Raw genomic sequence first — 16,968 nt, 5'->3', positions numbered from 1 at the left:
AGCAACTCCTCTCTTCGTGGGTATATGGGAAGAGGGTCCAGAAATTCGAAGAACCGTCCTTCGATAGTGTGTGTTGTTTTATTGTTCTTTGGTTGTGTGCGGTTAGAGAGTTGGTTCGAGGTTCGGTGAACTTAGAAATGGTTCGTGTTAGCTATTGTGAAACTAAAGCGAGCTCGCTTTCGGTGGATTTTGTGTGCTGTTTTACGTGTAAAGGTGCGGGTCCCAAATGATTTTTCAGTTTTTTAATCAGTTGGGGAATCTATTTCCCATGACTGGGCTCGAGGGCATTATTATCTGTTCATACGTCCCAGTCCAGCTCTGTCTTCTGGTGACGTGTTGTTCCTGCGACAGTGTCTGTATGTGTGTTTTCAGGGTATATATTGGTGTGGCTCCTGACAGTACAGTTGATTAGGCCATGCTGTGGCTTTCAACCCATGTAGCATGTGAGAAGGTGAGTGGGTTCTTGTAGTGTGTGATGTATGTGGGTAATCATAGATCAGTGTTGAGCGCATGACTGAGAGGATTGCGACTCGAGCCTGTGCTTTATCAGTACGGCCATTCCTGCTTTTAATCGAAAGGTGTCAGCCAGCACGCCTCAAAATGGATGCTAGACTGTAAATGGCGGAATTATATATCTACACGTCTCAACGGGCCCGTTTGACTCTCAGCTACACTCTTAAGCTAGCACGTGCCCTCTTCAGAGCGAGCAAGCACCACAGGGCACTAAGCAACCAGTGACGTAGCCAGTGTCTCATGGGCCCCTGTGCAAGAAAATAAATGGGTCCCCAGGCTGCCGTTCGAACTGTGAAATAAAGCAATGATCAGGGTTGAGTGAGCCCCGGTGCCAGTGCACCTGCTGCACCAGTGGAAGCCACGCCCCTGTGAGCACCTGCACTTGTGTTTTTGATTTTCGAGCAGTGCAGGGGCAGAAACCGCAGGCCCGAGGTGGCCGCATCCTCCGGCAGGGAGGGTGTGCAGAGACGGTTTGAGGCTGGCCTGCGGGCTCGCGCAGAAAGCCCGGGCAGGGGTGGCAGCACCGAGGACAGGGGCCCTGGTTTGGGGAGGTTATTGAAGTCTGCTGCAGCTTGGCAACCCGAGGCCGACAATGGGAGTTCAGGAAGCGGAATGTTTCCACATGCCTGATCAATGGGCAACAGGAGCAGAGCAGAGCAAACACAAGCTGGGAAAGAGACACAAAGCGAGAGCGCCCTTTCTCCCGGCCGGCCTTTCATTTATCATGATCTGCGTGCAGCTGTGGCCGCTGACAGCCCCAGGAGGCAGCGCCCAGGGACCGCAGCATCCCTGGGCCTTGCCTCTCGCGCCAGAGTTCACCGGCAGCCGCGGTCCTTGCGTCACTCTGCCCAGGCTCCACCCTCCAGCACGAGAAGGAGCAGCTAAGAGAAACACTGCCAGAGACACTCACCGTCCACCAAAAGTCCCAGAAAAAGACACCCACTGAAATAATCCACTACTGAAACAAACCTGCAGAAACACTCAGAGAAACACCCCATCTGCCGTAGTCACCAGAAACACTCAGAGAAATACCACCACCCACTGAAACACTCCACAGGTGAAACCAGCAGAAACACTCAGAGAAATACCACCACCCACTGAAACACTCCACAGGTGAAACCAGCAGAAACACTCAGAGAAATACCACCGCCCACTGAAACACTCCACAGGTGAAACACTCAGAGAAATACCACCACCCACTGAAACACTCCACAGGTGAAACCAGCAGAAACACTCGGAGAAATACCACCACCCACTGAAACACTCCTCAGGTGAAACCAGCAGAAACACTCAGAGAAACACCCCATCTGCCGTAGTCACCAGACACACTCAGAGAAATACCACCACCCACTGAAACACTCCACAGGTGAAACCAGTACAAACACTCAGTCCTCAGGTGAAACCAGCAGAAACAATCAGAGAAATACCACCGCCCACTGAAACACTCCACAGGTGAAACACTCAGAGAAATACCACCACCCACTGAAACACTCCACAGGTGAAACCAGCAGAAACACTCGGAGAAATACCACCACCCACTGAAACACTCCACAGGTGAAACCAGCAGAAACACTCGGAGAAATACCACCACCCACTGAAACACTCCACAGGTGAAACCAGCAGAAACACTCAGAGAAATACCACCACCCACTGAAACACTCCACAGGTGTAACCAGCAGAAACACTCAGAGAAACACCCCATCTGCCGTAGTCACCAGACACACTCAGAGAAATACCACCACCCACTGAAACACTCCACAGGTGAAACCAGCAGAAACACTCAGAGAAATACCACCACCCACTGAAACACTCCACAGGTGAAACCAGCAGAAACACTCAGAGAAACACCCCATCTGCCGTAGTCACCAGAAACACTCAGAGAAATACCACCACCCACTGAAACACTCCACAGGTGAAACCAGCAGAAACACCCAGAGAAATACCACCACCCACTGAAACACTCCACAGGTGAAACCAGCAGCAACACTCAGTCCACAGGTGAAACCAGCAGAAACACTCAGAGAAATCCCCCATCTACTGAAGGCACTCTCTGAAACTCAACCAACCACCAAACACTAAAGCCCGCGGGGACTCTCAGAAACACCCCACCTACTGAACCATAGACCCTGTGAGAAACATCCACACCCTTTGAAGCCCCTCGAAATGCTTAGAGAAACATCTCATCTACAGAGGCCCCCAGAAACATTCAGAGAAACACCACCGCCCACCGAAGCCTGCAGTCACACTCTGAGAAACAACCCCAGACCCTGCTAAAAATATCCACACCCATTAAAGTCCCTCAAAGCACTCAGACACCAAGAGGCATATTTACAAGGGAAGTGGCGGAGTGAGGCGTTAGCCTTCCTGGCATAACGCCGCACTCCGCCACCATATTTACAAGAATACGGTGCTGCTCTGTGTTTCCTCCTGTGCTGGCACTACACTTAGCAGCCTAGCGCCAACGCAGGCACCCTTGCGGTGTCTGCTTGCAGGGGAAGATTGCTTATGTACAAGAAGGTCCCCCTTCCTGCACATAAACAATCATTGGCCTTTTGCTGTTTTCATGTGTGCTGCACAACGCAGCACACGTGGAAACAGCAAAAACCAGGAGAAATGAAACATTTCTCCTCGTTACGCCAGGGTAAGAACAGGTTTTCCCTGTTCTTAATTCTGGCGCTGCCTCCTATTTACGCCTCCCTTGTAAATAGGAGGCAGCGTCAGAATCAATGGGTGTTGTGGTGTTACGCCCACAGCAACACCCTTGCCCTCCCTTTTCACACTAAACATAGCGTGAAAGGGGGCCTTATTTACAGGGCAGTGTTAAGCAACATTAAGTGGCTTAACTCTGCCTTGTAAATAAGGCAAAGCCTCTATCGCCAACACACCGTCGGTAAAAGTGACGTTCCCGTGGTGATAGGGGCTTGTAAATATGTCCCCAAATCTACCGGTCACCAGAAACAACCTGAGAAATACCACCACCCACTGGAACACTCCACGGTTGAAACCATCCGAAACTCTCTGAGAAATATCCAAATTACCGAAGCCACTCTCTGAAACTCCACCTACCTCTGAACCTCCACCACCACCGCCCCTCCCAGGTCCTTACCAACTTCCAAACTCCTTATGGTGAAAGAGGTGAATACACATATGGCAAATGTTCAACCTGGCTCCCTAATGGTGCTTGCCCTCCTCATATTATCAATTTCGCCTCTTCTATTTTCCACCACCTTCTGAGTGAACTGTGTCCATTCCTACCTCTTCAGCTTCAGCCCTGTACTGCTGGAAGCATGCCATCTTAGTTCCCCATTTGAAAAACGCCGTTTGTAGATCCCAATACAATGAAAAACTATAGACCTATGTCAATGCTTCCGTTCCCATCCAAATTTGTGGGAAAAAGCCATCAGCTCCCAACTCTTGAATTTTCTTGAGCATAATGAACTTTTAAACCCACCCCTGTTTGGATTCTACTCCCACTACAGCACAGAAACTGCACTGTTAGCAGTTGCCCACACCCTGAGAATGCGCTTAGATCAAGGGCAGCCCTGATACTTTTAGACCTCTCGGCAGCATTCAATACTGTCTCTCATACTTCACTTTTACAGAGTCTATTCAACATTGGCATAAGTCACGAGTCCTGAAATGGATTGCGTCCTTCCTTTCTTCCAGATTTTAGGCTGTATCACTCTCTCCTTTCTTACTGGACGCTCTACTGTTAAACTGCAGGGTCCCCGAGGGCTCTTTCGTCAGCCCCACCCTCTTCAACATTTACATCTGTCCCTTGGCAACCCTAGTCCGTGCATTTGGGTTTGAAACTATCCCCTATGCCGATGATATCCAAATTATAATTTCCCTCTCCAGTGGACAGAACAGTGGTTGAACAGAATTTCTGTGACCAAATGACGGTTGTTGTGCCCGGATGTGGGAAAACTGCATGCAGTTACACGGAGACAAAACCAAAGTTCTCATTTTTGGGCTTCCACAACTTCCGTGGTCTCCAGTTTGGTGGTGTTCGGCCCTTTTCGTGTAGGTACACAAAATCGACAAGAACGCTGGAATTTGGTTCGACAACAATTGATCTTTTTCCAAGAAAAGTAACCATCTATTTGCCCTCTGTTTTTCTCTGCTATGTTTGCCTAGAAAAAGCACCCCTCTCCTGCCTATTGTAGCCACAAAACTGATCATTCACTGATCACATCTCAATTGCATTATGGAATCTCTTTTTACCCGGATATGCCCAACTACCCCATTCAAAGACCTCAAACTGTACAAGACTCTGTAGTCAGCTTATATTAAATCTGCCACCATGATCCTCTGTTTTTAGGTGTCTGTGAAAAACGACATTGGCTGCTGACAGGTACATGAGCTATATTCAAAGCATTGTGCTTTACTCATAGAGTGATCCACAAGCCTGCCTACTTTGGGCTAAGATTTACTCACCTTTACGCTCTAGCTTTTTGAAGATCCTTGTCATCCTGTGCCTCAATAAGTGAGACGCAGGTGGCGGAGCATTCTCGTATCACTCAGTTAAGATGTAGAACTCCCATCCTTTAGACCTGAAGCTCACAACTGACCATCTGACTTTTCGCATGAAACTTAAGACATGGTTCTTAAGAATGTTTCCTTTGTCACTGCTTCAACTTTCCTCATCAGAACGCCCCTTTAGGGTATATGCACCCTCTACAAAACCTCATAACATATTTCTAAGGTACTGCAGTGTCACTACTACACTGTACTTTGAAATTGAATTGACTTATGCTATGGAACAATTCATCTGCTTATTTTTTCCTGCAAATATGTCAAATTAGGGAACTTAGTGGACCTAAGGATATCCGTCATTTAATTCAATAACACACAACAAAACTGTTATCAGCAAGCACAATGTTTTATCCCTCTGTGCAGGGACACTAAGGCTGAATCTACACATGTATACTGGGCAAGTCCTGGTGCACCTATGAATGCACATGGCCTCAACATGAGCCCTGCTGTGGAGGAGCATGAGGAGTGCAGCGCAGGACTTGTTCCTGGTGCTATGGTCAGCTGGAAGTCGCAATTTCCTCAACGTCTCCTCTGTAATAAAGCACTCAACATTATACACTCCTAAACACAACATACGCAGCACACCAACAAGGAGACAGCTAACGAATCCCTCTGTGACAACAGGAATGAAGAGGCTTTGTTGAGAAAGACAAAAGAGGAAGGTGCACCAGTCAGAAGAAGTCCAAATCAAATCGGTATCTTTAGGTATTTCCTTTATTTTCTTAAATAGACTCAGCCAACGCGTTTCGTTCCACACAGGAACTTCTTCAAGGCTGCAAACAATTGACATGACAACATAGAAAAACATTTCTAATATATAAACAATGAACATATATAACTTAAAACAAACTGACATATTACACAAAAGAGTCTGCACATATTTGAAGAATCTCACAACTACAGAGATCAGAAAAGACATGAAAACCAATCATAAATAATAAACATAAATATATAAAATCCAAGACAATATACAGGTGAAACATTAATGACAAAACATGTGTATCAGCTAACCAGTACGGACAAGTTTGTAAATTGCAGTGTTACTGTAAGCCATAATGTGTGTGAGTTCCAATAAACGTCTAATCTCAAATAATCTGACTAGCAGGAAAATTTAAAATGAACGGTCCTGAGGCAAGATAGATCCGTTGTGTCTTGTAGTACTAACTATGAGACTTTGGGGTTATAAGTGCTAAACTAGTAGTCAGTCGTAGTTCTTTCTTTGTATAGCAATGAAGAGGCTTTGTTAGCTGTTCCTGATGACACGCTGAGGTCTCCGCCTCTCTTATTCTCCTGCAATGTGTCTGAGGACTATGGGATTGTAACTGTAGTAGAGAGTGGAGTAGGGCTACCAGTTCAGGTGTGCAATCTCATAGGAATAGCCCTGGGGCTACATCTGCAACCAGGATCCCTTTATCCCAGGTCTCCTGTACCTGAGCACTTAAAGAACATTGCAGTTATTTCAAACTATCTACAATTCAAAATGTTATATTAAATTGTTAATTTGAATATTTCTTTCAACGTATTATTTTATTTTGTAGTTTTCTTTATTGTTGTTAAATTTGTTTAGCATGGTGGCTGTGGAAATCATGTCCCAACCATCTCCATTTCAAAATCTGGCGTGTGAATCAATTCTACCTTACAAACATTGGGTACAACTATTTCAGTCATACTTAATAGTTACTGAAGGAGAACAACCACACCTTTACAGAAACATCATATTTTAGTGCACAATTTGGGTGTATGGTGTAGGAGAGATAAAATAGATTTTTGTGGAATCCTTGGAGGAGTAGAGCACAGAAGAACCAAGAGATGTTTGTATGTGCCTATCAAAAATTTTAAGAACACTTCAGGTAATTAATACAGGCAAAATACATAAATGTTGTGGATACATACAGGAAAAGTGTTTTTTTACGTGGGTTGGGGAACTGTGTAACAATGCATTAACTCAGATGCACATACAATTCATTGAAAACGTCCAGCCCGCTCTCCTGATCTGAAAGAGGCCGATGCCATTTCTGAGGTATTTGAATACACATCAGATTGTGTGGAGGAAATGTGATCCCCGGAACAACAAGCTGATGAAGTGAAAGAAGGTCCCAAGCTCAATGAAAGCGTGAGAACAAAGTATTGAGTGGGAACCAAACATGAGTCCGAATGATAAAGCTGGATCGAAGGGCTATCATTGTTGCATCACAGGGCACCTGGCCAATAGCATGCCTCGCTTTGCCAAGAACTCATTATGCAAAAAGTCTGGAAGGAGAAGGCATTACACAACATTTTGCAAGAAATGCTATAGAAAAATAGTATGTAAAGCACAAGAATGAGTCAGTGGAAGCTGTTGGGAAGGCCCTGGCACGAAACGATAAAGATGCACTTTGTTTGGTCTACAGAATGTCAAAAAGTGTTACTAAGGCTGAAGAAGAGAATTACAAAGTATCCACGTCGAGAAGGTTCAGTGTCACAAGACATACAGTCCGTACTACAAACAGTAACAGCGAGTGGTAATGCGCGACGTTGACCCAGGTGGTGGGAAGGAAAGCGAACATTTTAGCAGTTCTTTAAAGAGAATTGAATGTCTTGAAGAATAACTACTCTGTGTTTGAACAAGAGGCACTAGCGCTTTGCTTTTACGCCTAAAGGTTTAGAGAACTTTACTACATGAGTAGCCAGGTGGCCGCTTGGACTGGAGGAGAAGCATGACAGCCGATGGCCTTTCCGGCATGTCTTGAAATAAAGAATGCGGCCAAGAGGAGATTGAGAAGGGCGTAGGACTGGCAGCTGAACTGAAAGGTGTGGGCAGGATGAAGAGAAGCTATGGTGACAGCAAAGACAATGTATGGAAGACAGGGTGGTGGTGATACTGGAGAGGCCTTGAAAAAAGGAAATCACAGAAACCATCAGACACTTTTGGGAAGTCAACGATGAGTCTATATAATGGAAAGGTACTCCGAGGGTGGGAAACTGACCCCTTTCACCAAAGCCGCCTCTTCTGTTCGAATGTAACATCCACACTGCACAAGGAAACTTTATTTGGACACCTTAACAGAGAGGTTGTAAGAACAAATAATCTATATATAAAGTAATATTTACCGAAATGTCTTGCTGTATAAAGCCTTCTGTAGGCTTATTTCATTAGACATTAATCAAATGGTTCTACATAAATGGCGAATAAAAAGGGGGATACCAGGCAGTCACTGTTAGCATATCATTTAACCTTAATTCCTTAATTAAGATGGTTGTTAACTCCTTCTTTCAATGTGAGGAATTAATAAACACCTCTAATAAATTCTGAAACTTAATTCCACAAACATAGTCAATGCTGTGTATTTTGAAAGTGGGAGCTCTGCTGTGATGCTATCTATAGTCATGCAAGCAAAACATCTTCGCCAAGACAAACCCTGCCCTAAGATAAATCTTTGATGAACTAGCTAGGTGAATATTTCAGCTACATATGATGTAGTTGCCAATACATTCATAAATATCTTAAGAATTATACAATCATAATAAATAGGTCTTTAGGCAGCACAGATGTTCGAAAATTTGGATTCCACCAAGAGTACTGACATTGTTTTTTTTGTGGAAATGTTTTTATTTATATTTTGCCAGATACAAAAAGCAAAGGAAGTCAACAAAGCAAAGGAAGTCAACATAAAATCAGTTACAGTCCTGCAGTGACATACATATATTGGTTGTGCGTCATACAATCCCGCATCATAGCCCCTTAGGTCATCTGGAACAATCCAGTTCGGCCCGTTCACATATCCCCATAATGGTATCACAGGGTCCCTCTTCGTCTGGGATGTAGGAAGGCTAGGGGGCCAAAACTGATGTGTAGGGTGAAAGGAAAGGCCCCTCAAAGGCCCAATAACTAGTTCACATCCCCCCATCTAGGCCATATTATGCCCTCCATTTGCCCCACACCCTGCGGAATTTCTTCGGGCACCCCCTTGCTTTATAAGTGACCCTTTCTGCCGTCATCCCTACTTTCCATTCACGAAGCAGAGGAGCGGCTGCAGCCCCCCAAGTTTGTGCTACAACTCTTTTTGCCACCACCAGGGCTAACATAGTGAAAATGAGGTGCGGTCTGCTCAAGTCGACATCCCCGGGTATGCCCAACAGTATAAATTTAGGGTCCAAGGGGATAGGTGTTGCTAGGACTTTGCTCAGTTCCCCGAACACCGTCGCCCAGTAGCCCTGTATCTCGCTGCAGTCCCAAATGGTGTGATAAAAATCTCCCGTCTCATGGCCACACCTCTGACAACTAGGGTCTCTGGCACGGCCCATGCGGTGGAGTCTGGCCCTATCATAGTATACTCTGTGGAGTATTTTAAATTGGATGAGGCGGAGGCGGGATTTAATAGCCACCTCCCTATGGTGCATCAGCGCTGCCTCCCAGTCTATGTTTTCAAGGACGCCTAAGTTCTGTTTCCAGGTCTCCCGCAGCTTACCTAGCCTGTCTGGTGCATTATTGTTTAAGGTTCGATAGGTAAGGGATACCGCCTTGGTAAGCATGTGTTCATTTAATAGGCGCCCCTCCAGTGGTGCATATTCTGTTAGCGGGGAGGAGAGTAGGGTCGCTGCCTGCCAGGCATGTTGGAATTGCGCGTACTTAAAGAACTGGGAGGAATGAAGTGCAAAATCTGTCTGTAGCCCTCAAAAGCTTTTGAGGTTACCCTTAGCTACCACGTCACCTATGGTGGAAATACCTATGGCATCCCACCCCGTGAAGCTCCTCAATTTTGGGAATTCTTTCAGCCAGGGACAGTGCCAAAGGGGCGTCTCTTTAGTAGGTTTGCGGTCCCACCCCATTGCCTTCGTTGCTCTCTCCCACAGTTCTATCGTGGCTTGTGTAGCCGGGAGAAGCCTCCCCTTACCCCACCCCCTGTAGAGATAATGCAAGCAGGTACGTCCCGCCATGGTTTCCCTCTCCAGTCTGTAAGTGGGATGGTCTGCCGTGGGGTGTTTCCAATCGTTCACCGGGGTTAGGTGTTCCGCACAGTAGTAGGCCTCTATGTTTGGCAGCAAGGTCCCTCCAGTGTATTGGTTACGTTGCAAGGTGGTGATGGCAATTCTAGGTTGTTTCCCTAGCCATAGGAAGGAGTGCAATTCCGCTTCAATAGCTCAGAAAGTTAGTCTCGAAAGGGGGAAATACGCATTCTGTAGCGCATATAGGAAGCGAGGCAGGGTGATCATTTTGAAAATGGCAGCCCGGCCTAGAATAGTAAGTGGAATAGATTTCCATCTCTGCGCGTCTTCCGCAAAGTTTGTGAGTACTCGTTGGATATTTCTCTGGTAGTGGAGGTTCTTATCTGTAGTGAGGTAGATTCCTAAGTAGGTAAACCTGGAATGAGCTATCTGGAAAGCCCCGGGGAGGGCAAGCCAGGCGGACAGCGTACCCAGACTATATATCACGGACTTGTGCCAGTTAATGGTGAAGCCTGAGTGGGTCCCATAAACGTCCAGGGTAGAAAACAGGGTGGGAATCGTGGTGTCTGGATGCGTAACATAAAGAAGGATATTGTCTGCATATAGCAAGATCTTTTCCTCCCATGTGTCCCCCGATTTAATGCGGAACCCCCATATCTCCGGGCACTGCCTAATCACACATGCCACTGTTTCAATCGTGAGAGCAAAGAGCAGTGGGGAGAGAAGACAGTCCTGACGGGTGCATCATCTGACAGGGAAGTCTCCAGAGATCTGACCATTGACCCTAACCCGTGCCCGGGGGTCCCTGTACAGGAGTCCCACCAAGTTCCGGAAATTGGGTCCGAGACCGAATTTGGCCAGAGTAGCCTCCACGAAGGGCCAGTGGACCGCATCAAATGCCTTTTCCGCGTCCAGAGACAGGAGCAGGTGTGGGGTATCGCGGTCCCGAACCTCCATCAGCCAATTGTGGGTCCTACGCAGATTCAGTCGAGTCGCCTGGCCGGGTAAGAAACCCGTATGATCCTGATGCACTAAAGTCGTGATTACATGGCAGAACCTCATGGCATGGATCGTAGCCAGTATTTTCACCTCAATATTGAGAAGGGATATTGGGCAATATGATGTACAGGGGGAACAACCTTTACAACGCAACTTTTACAACGCACTACCTTTACAACGCATTTTTTACAACGCATAATCCATTACAACGCATGACATTACAACGCATACCATTACAACGCATTTTTAAAAACTACCTTTACAACGCATTCCATTACAACGCATACTACCATTACAACGCATACCATTACAACGCATAATATTACACTACACTATCCAACACTTACCCTACTGTTGCACCCCCTGGAGTTAGAATAGTAATTTTTACCCCTATACTATCCAACACTTACCCTACTGATGCACCCCCTGGAGTTAGAATAGTAATTTTTACCCCTATACTATCCAACACTTACCCTACTGATGCACCCCCTGGAGTTAGAATAGTAATTTTTACCCCTATACTATCCAACACTTACCCTACTGATGCACCCCCTGGAGTTAGAATAGTAATTTTTACCCCTATACTATCCAACACTTACCCTACTGATGCACCCCCTGGAGTTAGAATAGTAATTTTTACCCCTATACTATCCAACACTTACCCTACTGATGCACCCCCTGGAGTTAGAATAGTAATTTTTACCCCTATACTATCCAACACTTACCCTACTGATGCACCCCCTGGAGTTAGAATAGTAATTTTTACCCCTATACTATCCAACACTTACCCTACTGTTGCACCCCCTGGAGTTAGATTAGTAATTTTTACCCCTATACTATCTAATACTTACCTTAAATGTATTTTAATATTATGCGTTGTAATGGTATGCGTTGTAAAGGTAGTATGCGTTGTAATGGTAATGCGTTGTAAAGGTATTTTTTAAAAATGCGTTGTAGTGTCATGCGTTGTAATGTCATGCGTTGTAATGGATTATGCGTTGTAAAAAATGCGTTGTAAGTGCATGCGTTGTAAAAGTGTGCGTTGTAACGTCATACATCCGATGTACAGTCAGTAGGGGGCTTCCCCTGTTTATGAATGGGGATAATTATGGCCATGCGCATGTCCAGGGGCAGGATTCCCTCTTGAGACGCATCCTGAAAAAGATTCAGTAGGTAGGGGCTAAAGAGATCTGCACACTTCTTATAGAGTTACGCAGGCATGCTGTTGGGACCCGGGGTCTTCCCGGGGCGTAATCTGGTTATGGCCATTTTAATTTCATCAACGGTGATATCTGAGTCTAGCCCTTCCCTGTCAGCCGCCTCCAATAATGAGTATGAATCTCCGCCAAGTTCTCCTTGATGGCCGAGGGTGTACTCCTGGGCCGGGCCTCGTAAAAGTTTTGATAGTAGGAGGTAAAGACTGCTCTATCTGCTTATCTCGCGTCTGTGTGAACCCCTGGGGGTCCATAATACTCGTTACCCACCGGGTCTCCACCTCCTTACGACTAAGCCATGCCAAGGGCCTGCCTGACTTGTCCCCCACATCATATAGCCTGTGGAGGGTCACCTTAGCCTGCGCCTTAGCCTCCTGAGTGGCCAGGGCCCTATATTAATCTTGCACATCCGTTAGCTGCTGTTGGACTTGAGGATCGCTCTGCATCATGTTCTGTCATTCTAGTGTGAGAATCTGGGCCTCCAGTGTGGTAAGTTCTTCCTGAGCCTTCCTTTTTTCCCAAGCTATCCGATTTTGCGACCGATCGCTGAGAACTGTTTTATTTGCTTCCCAGATCACCACCACTGACTGCACGGAACCCACATTTTCACCAAGAAAGACCTTAGTGTCCGCTCGGATGCCTTGGAGCACCTCCGTGGTCCCATGCCACCATTGGCTTTTTCCCATGCCCGATTTTGGCCCTATCTCCTACTCGTACAAAGAGGGGTGAGTGGTCAGACAGGCCCCTTGCCATGTATTCCGCCTTGTGTATGTCCTGTATTGCACCGCTCAGGAGGAAAACATAATCCAGTCTGGAGTAAACCCTGTGGGCCCCAGAATAGTATGAGCACTGTCGTACCCCCGGATGCAGGTGGTGCCACACGTCCACCAGACCAATTGTGTCTGTGAGACGCGCCAATTGTGTAACGGGGGCGGTTGTACATGCTCCCCTGAACAGTCTATAGGGATATGCATCACGTCGTTAAAGTCACCTCCGATCATGTGTGTCGAACCCGGGGACTCCAACAATATGTCCATCACCTTAATTAGCATCCTGGTCTGCAGTCTCGGCGGGGCATAGACCGATAAGATGGTAACAGTCCTCCTACCCCATACCCCTGTCACTCCCACATAGGTGCCCTGGGGTCTATCCACGTACGCTGCACTCTGAAGGGGGGAGACTTTTTAATCAGGAGTCAGAGGTGTTACCCGCGTGTGCCAGGACGGTGTATGCCCCTCGTGCCAGGAACCCACACTTCGTCCCTTTAAGATGTGTCTCCTGTAGCAGCACCACATCCAGTTAGGCGCGTTTTATAAAGGACAACACCAACCCTCTTTTAATCTTGTCCCCAAGGCCGTTGACATTCCAGGTTAGGGCTGTGAAGGGGCTATCCTCTGGGCCCGCCATGGAAGACTGTAGTGTGCTGACGGGGCATGCATGCAGATGCGGTAGTAGGACTACCTGTACTAAGGATTTGGTTGGTTTTGTATGCTCTGCGCTCTCTATGACCGTACCTCAACAGAAACGCAATAAACAACCACAACAGTTCAAATGATTGAAATTCCCAAACCCCCCCCCAGCACAGCCCCCCCTCATTTCCACTTCCCCAGCCAGAGTCCTGCGACCGAGGCTGTGCACAAGGGTTGTGGAGGTCTGTTGCCCACCCTAGCCCCAAACTATGCTACAACGTTAAACTCTTGCAGCACCACAAATGATCCCAAGAGGGAAACAAACTGAAGAGAGGAAAAGGACAGAGCCAAAGACTGAGAAAAGATATTTTGGGAGAGAGAGGGGGGGGGGGAGATGGAGAAGGGACGGGAGAGATAGAAAAGAGGCGGAAAGGGAAAAATCCGATGTCCAAGTTTCTGGCCACTTCTGGCCTATAACCTGCGTTGGAAAGGCTCCCTTCAGTCGTTCAGCAGGTTAGGTGGATGGTGCATTGGGGGAAGCGTCCAAAACCAAACTCCGCCATTATAGTCTGGTCCCACGGCAAGTCTCTCATAATCAGGAGTTCAAGTCAGGGGCTTCTACTTGCGATATGAGAGTTTCTGTTACCAAATCTTGCTCCTTTGCTACAATTTCCGCAACCAGAGGGTGTTGCGTGGGATCTTCGTCTCCCTCGTCTCCGGACATGCTGTCCCTAGTGTCCGTCTCTGTGCAGGGCTCACAGCGGCTAGGGAGGCGGGCTGTGCGCAAACCTGTCAGCAGGTGAGAGTCCAGCGAGTGTCCACTTCGCCGCTGAATCAGTCCACCGCCTCTAGTTATGTACAGCGTTGCCAACTGCAAACGTTCTCTATGGTTTCCTTGGGATGTCAGTGTCCTCTGGAATCCAGGAAGTTTAGGGCCCTTCCCCACCGATGACTGGCTAGTAGGCTGCGGCGCTTCCTACTGTTTCAGTATAGGGCGTTCCTCAAGCCATTGCCAGGCTTCTTCTGGCGTTTGAAAGAAGTGGGTGTGACCCATGTATAGTACCTTCAATTTTTTGAGGAATAGGAGCATATATTGAATGTTATGGTCTCTGAGTTTCGCCTTTACGGAATCATAGGTGCGCTTTTGCTTTTGCACTTCTCTGCTGTAATCAGGGAAGATCATGATACGTGTATTTTCATGTCGAATGTCCCCAAGTTTCCTTGTCTCTTGAAGGATCATGTCCCTGTCTAGAAAGTTTAGGAAGTGGGCTATGATGGGGCGCGGCTGCGCACCCGGAGGCGGCCATGCCATAAGCGCCCTGTGTGCCCTTTCTATGACAAACATGCAGAGAATTTATCTTTCGGGAAGATGCGCTGGTGCCAAGAGTAAAGGAAGTCAGGTGTACTTGTTCCTTCAATGCCATCCCTAAATCCAACAAAGCGTAGGTTGTTATTTCGGCCCTGTTTTCTGCATCATCGACATGCCACGGGAGGTCTTTATTTGAGGCCTGAAGGTCTGCCAGATTTCATAAATCCTGCCTCAGGAGCTTCACCTCCGCGCCAACTTCTCCTATTTTCCCTTCCAGCGCTGTCCTGGAAGATTGAATCTCCTGAAGAAGAGTGTCCATGTCTGTACGACTGGCCGGTCGTTCCTCCGGGGGTGGGGGGATTGATTGTAAATGTAAATGTAAATGCCAAGGTACTTATAGAGCGCACTGTCACCAGACGGCCACCTTGCGGTGTCACCTTTTGTGGTTTCCTGGCGCTGATACTCATACCGCTGTGGAACCCCTCCTGGCTTTCCCTGTGAAGTGTCCACTCCTGGGCACCCCCAGGGTGAAGCCAGGCATCCTTAGCGCTGTTGGGGCCGGTGTGGAGGCTAAGCAAGCTATTGTCCAGAGTTGCAGCGTGGTTGCAGCGTGGGGCCCGTGATTAGAATAGGCACCGAGGCGAGAATAGACAGGTCCGAGGAAATTGAGTCCGAGCCCCACCGAGGCGGGAATCGAACCCTGGTCCCTGGCCAGAACTCTGCTTCAGGGTCTGCCGCTCTAACCATTGAGCCACACTCCTCCACTGATTACTTTAGTGTACCGATCCATTTTCCCCTGGCGCAGTGGTTTCGGATCTTTGTCTTTGCCCATAGTCGGGAGCACTGTGGTGGGTCCTAGGGAGAGCAGTGGAAAGTCCAGGACCAGCAGGGAGGGGGGCACCCGTGCACCCCCATGGTCCCATGCAATAGGGTGTCACGCTGGTCCGGCGCCGTTCAGTCTCAGCCCAGTCCAGGCAGCTCAAGCCCTTCAGGCACGATCAGGGCGACAGGGCCCCCAACCAATGGAGAAGGCCGGGGGGGACACTTGACCCCACCACCACAGGGGGCGTAGAGGAAGCGGCGCAATCGGATATGCCAAGGCCCAGCCGGAGGCCCGACGCCGGCAGATGGGCACCGTATTCTAGTCCAGAGCACTCCAATGCGGGGGGGGTCACCCGTAGGCCCACGCCACTCACAAGGCCTCCCCAGGCCCTACAGTGGTGGTGGTTCGGCCCCTATCCTTTGCACGATAAACCACCGGGCCTCCAAGGTGTGTGGTGCCCAGACAACAGGGGCCCGGCCCAGCCCCAGCTGCATGAAAGGGAGGCCCGGGTGCAGGCACAGAGCACAGAGAATGTCGTCGCTGCAGCCACTTCCGTCACTCCAACGCAGGCAGGGCTAGAACGCTCCACTCCATCACCAGCCAGCCAGTGCAGGGGGGCCGACACCGGAAGGCCTGCGCCGACTCCAAGGCCTCGCCAGGCCCCACTGATGTGGTGTCTGGGCCCAGTTCCTCTGTACGTTGTTCCACCAGGCCTTCAAGTCGCGGGGCGCCCACCCAGGAAGAAGACGAGTGCGCAGGGAATGCCTTTACCTCCATCGCTGCCGCCCGAGACCCCCAGGAACGCAATCCCGCAGGGCCGTTGCAGCAGCCCCCGGGCAAGTCCTCCAGGCGTCGTGGCGTCCCGCAGCCTCCCGGCTCACCTGTGGCCGCAATCCGGGAGAGCGGCAGGTAGTCCATGCGACCGCCAAGAGTCACGCACCTCGGCAGGTGCTGCACTTTGTTTCGGGCTGGCGGCAAGGATATCGTCTCCCAGGGGCACGCCGCGGCCCTGCCACGTCCATTCAGCCGCCGCAGAGCACCTGTCCTATAGATCGGCGATAAGGTCCCCGGGACCCACTGCAGTGGCCTGGGGGCCGACAGTCCTCCCGATAGCCCTGTCGGAGAGATCAGTGCCCCAGGGGTGCGCCTCAAGCCCGGCAAGCCGAGTCAGCCCCGGGCGGGCGCCATTTTGCTGAGGCGCTGGCGGAGACTTTCAGGGGCAACAACGACAGATCGGAG

The sequence above is a fragment of the Triturus cristatus genome, chromosome 11, assembly GCF_964204655.1.
Source record: "Triturus cristatus chromosome 11, aTriCri1.1, whole genome shotgun sequence".
NCBI lineage: Eukaryota > Metazoa > Chordata > Amphibia > Caudata > Salamandridae > Triturus > Triturus cristatus.
The sequence above is the reverse complement of the archived record's forward strand: the minus strand, read 5'-3'. Positions refer to the sequence as shown.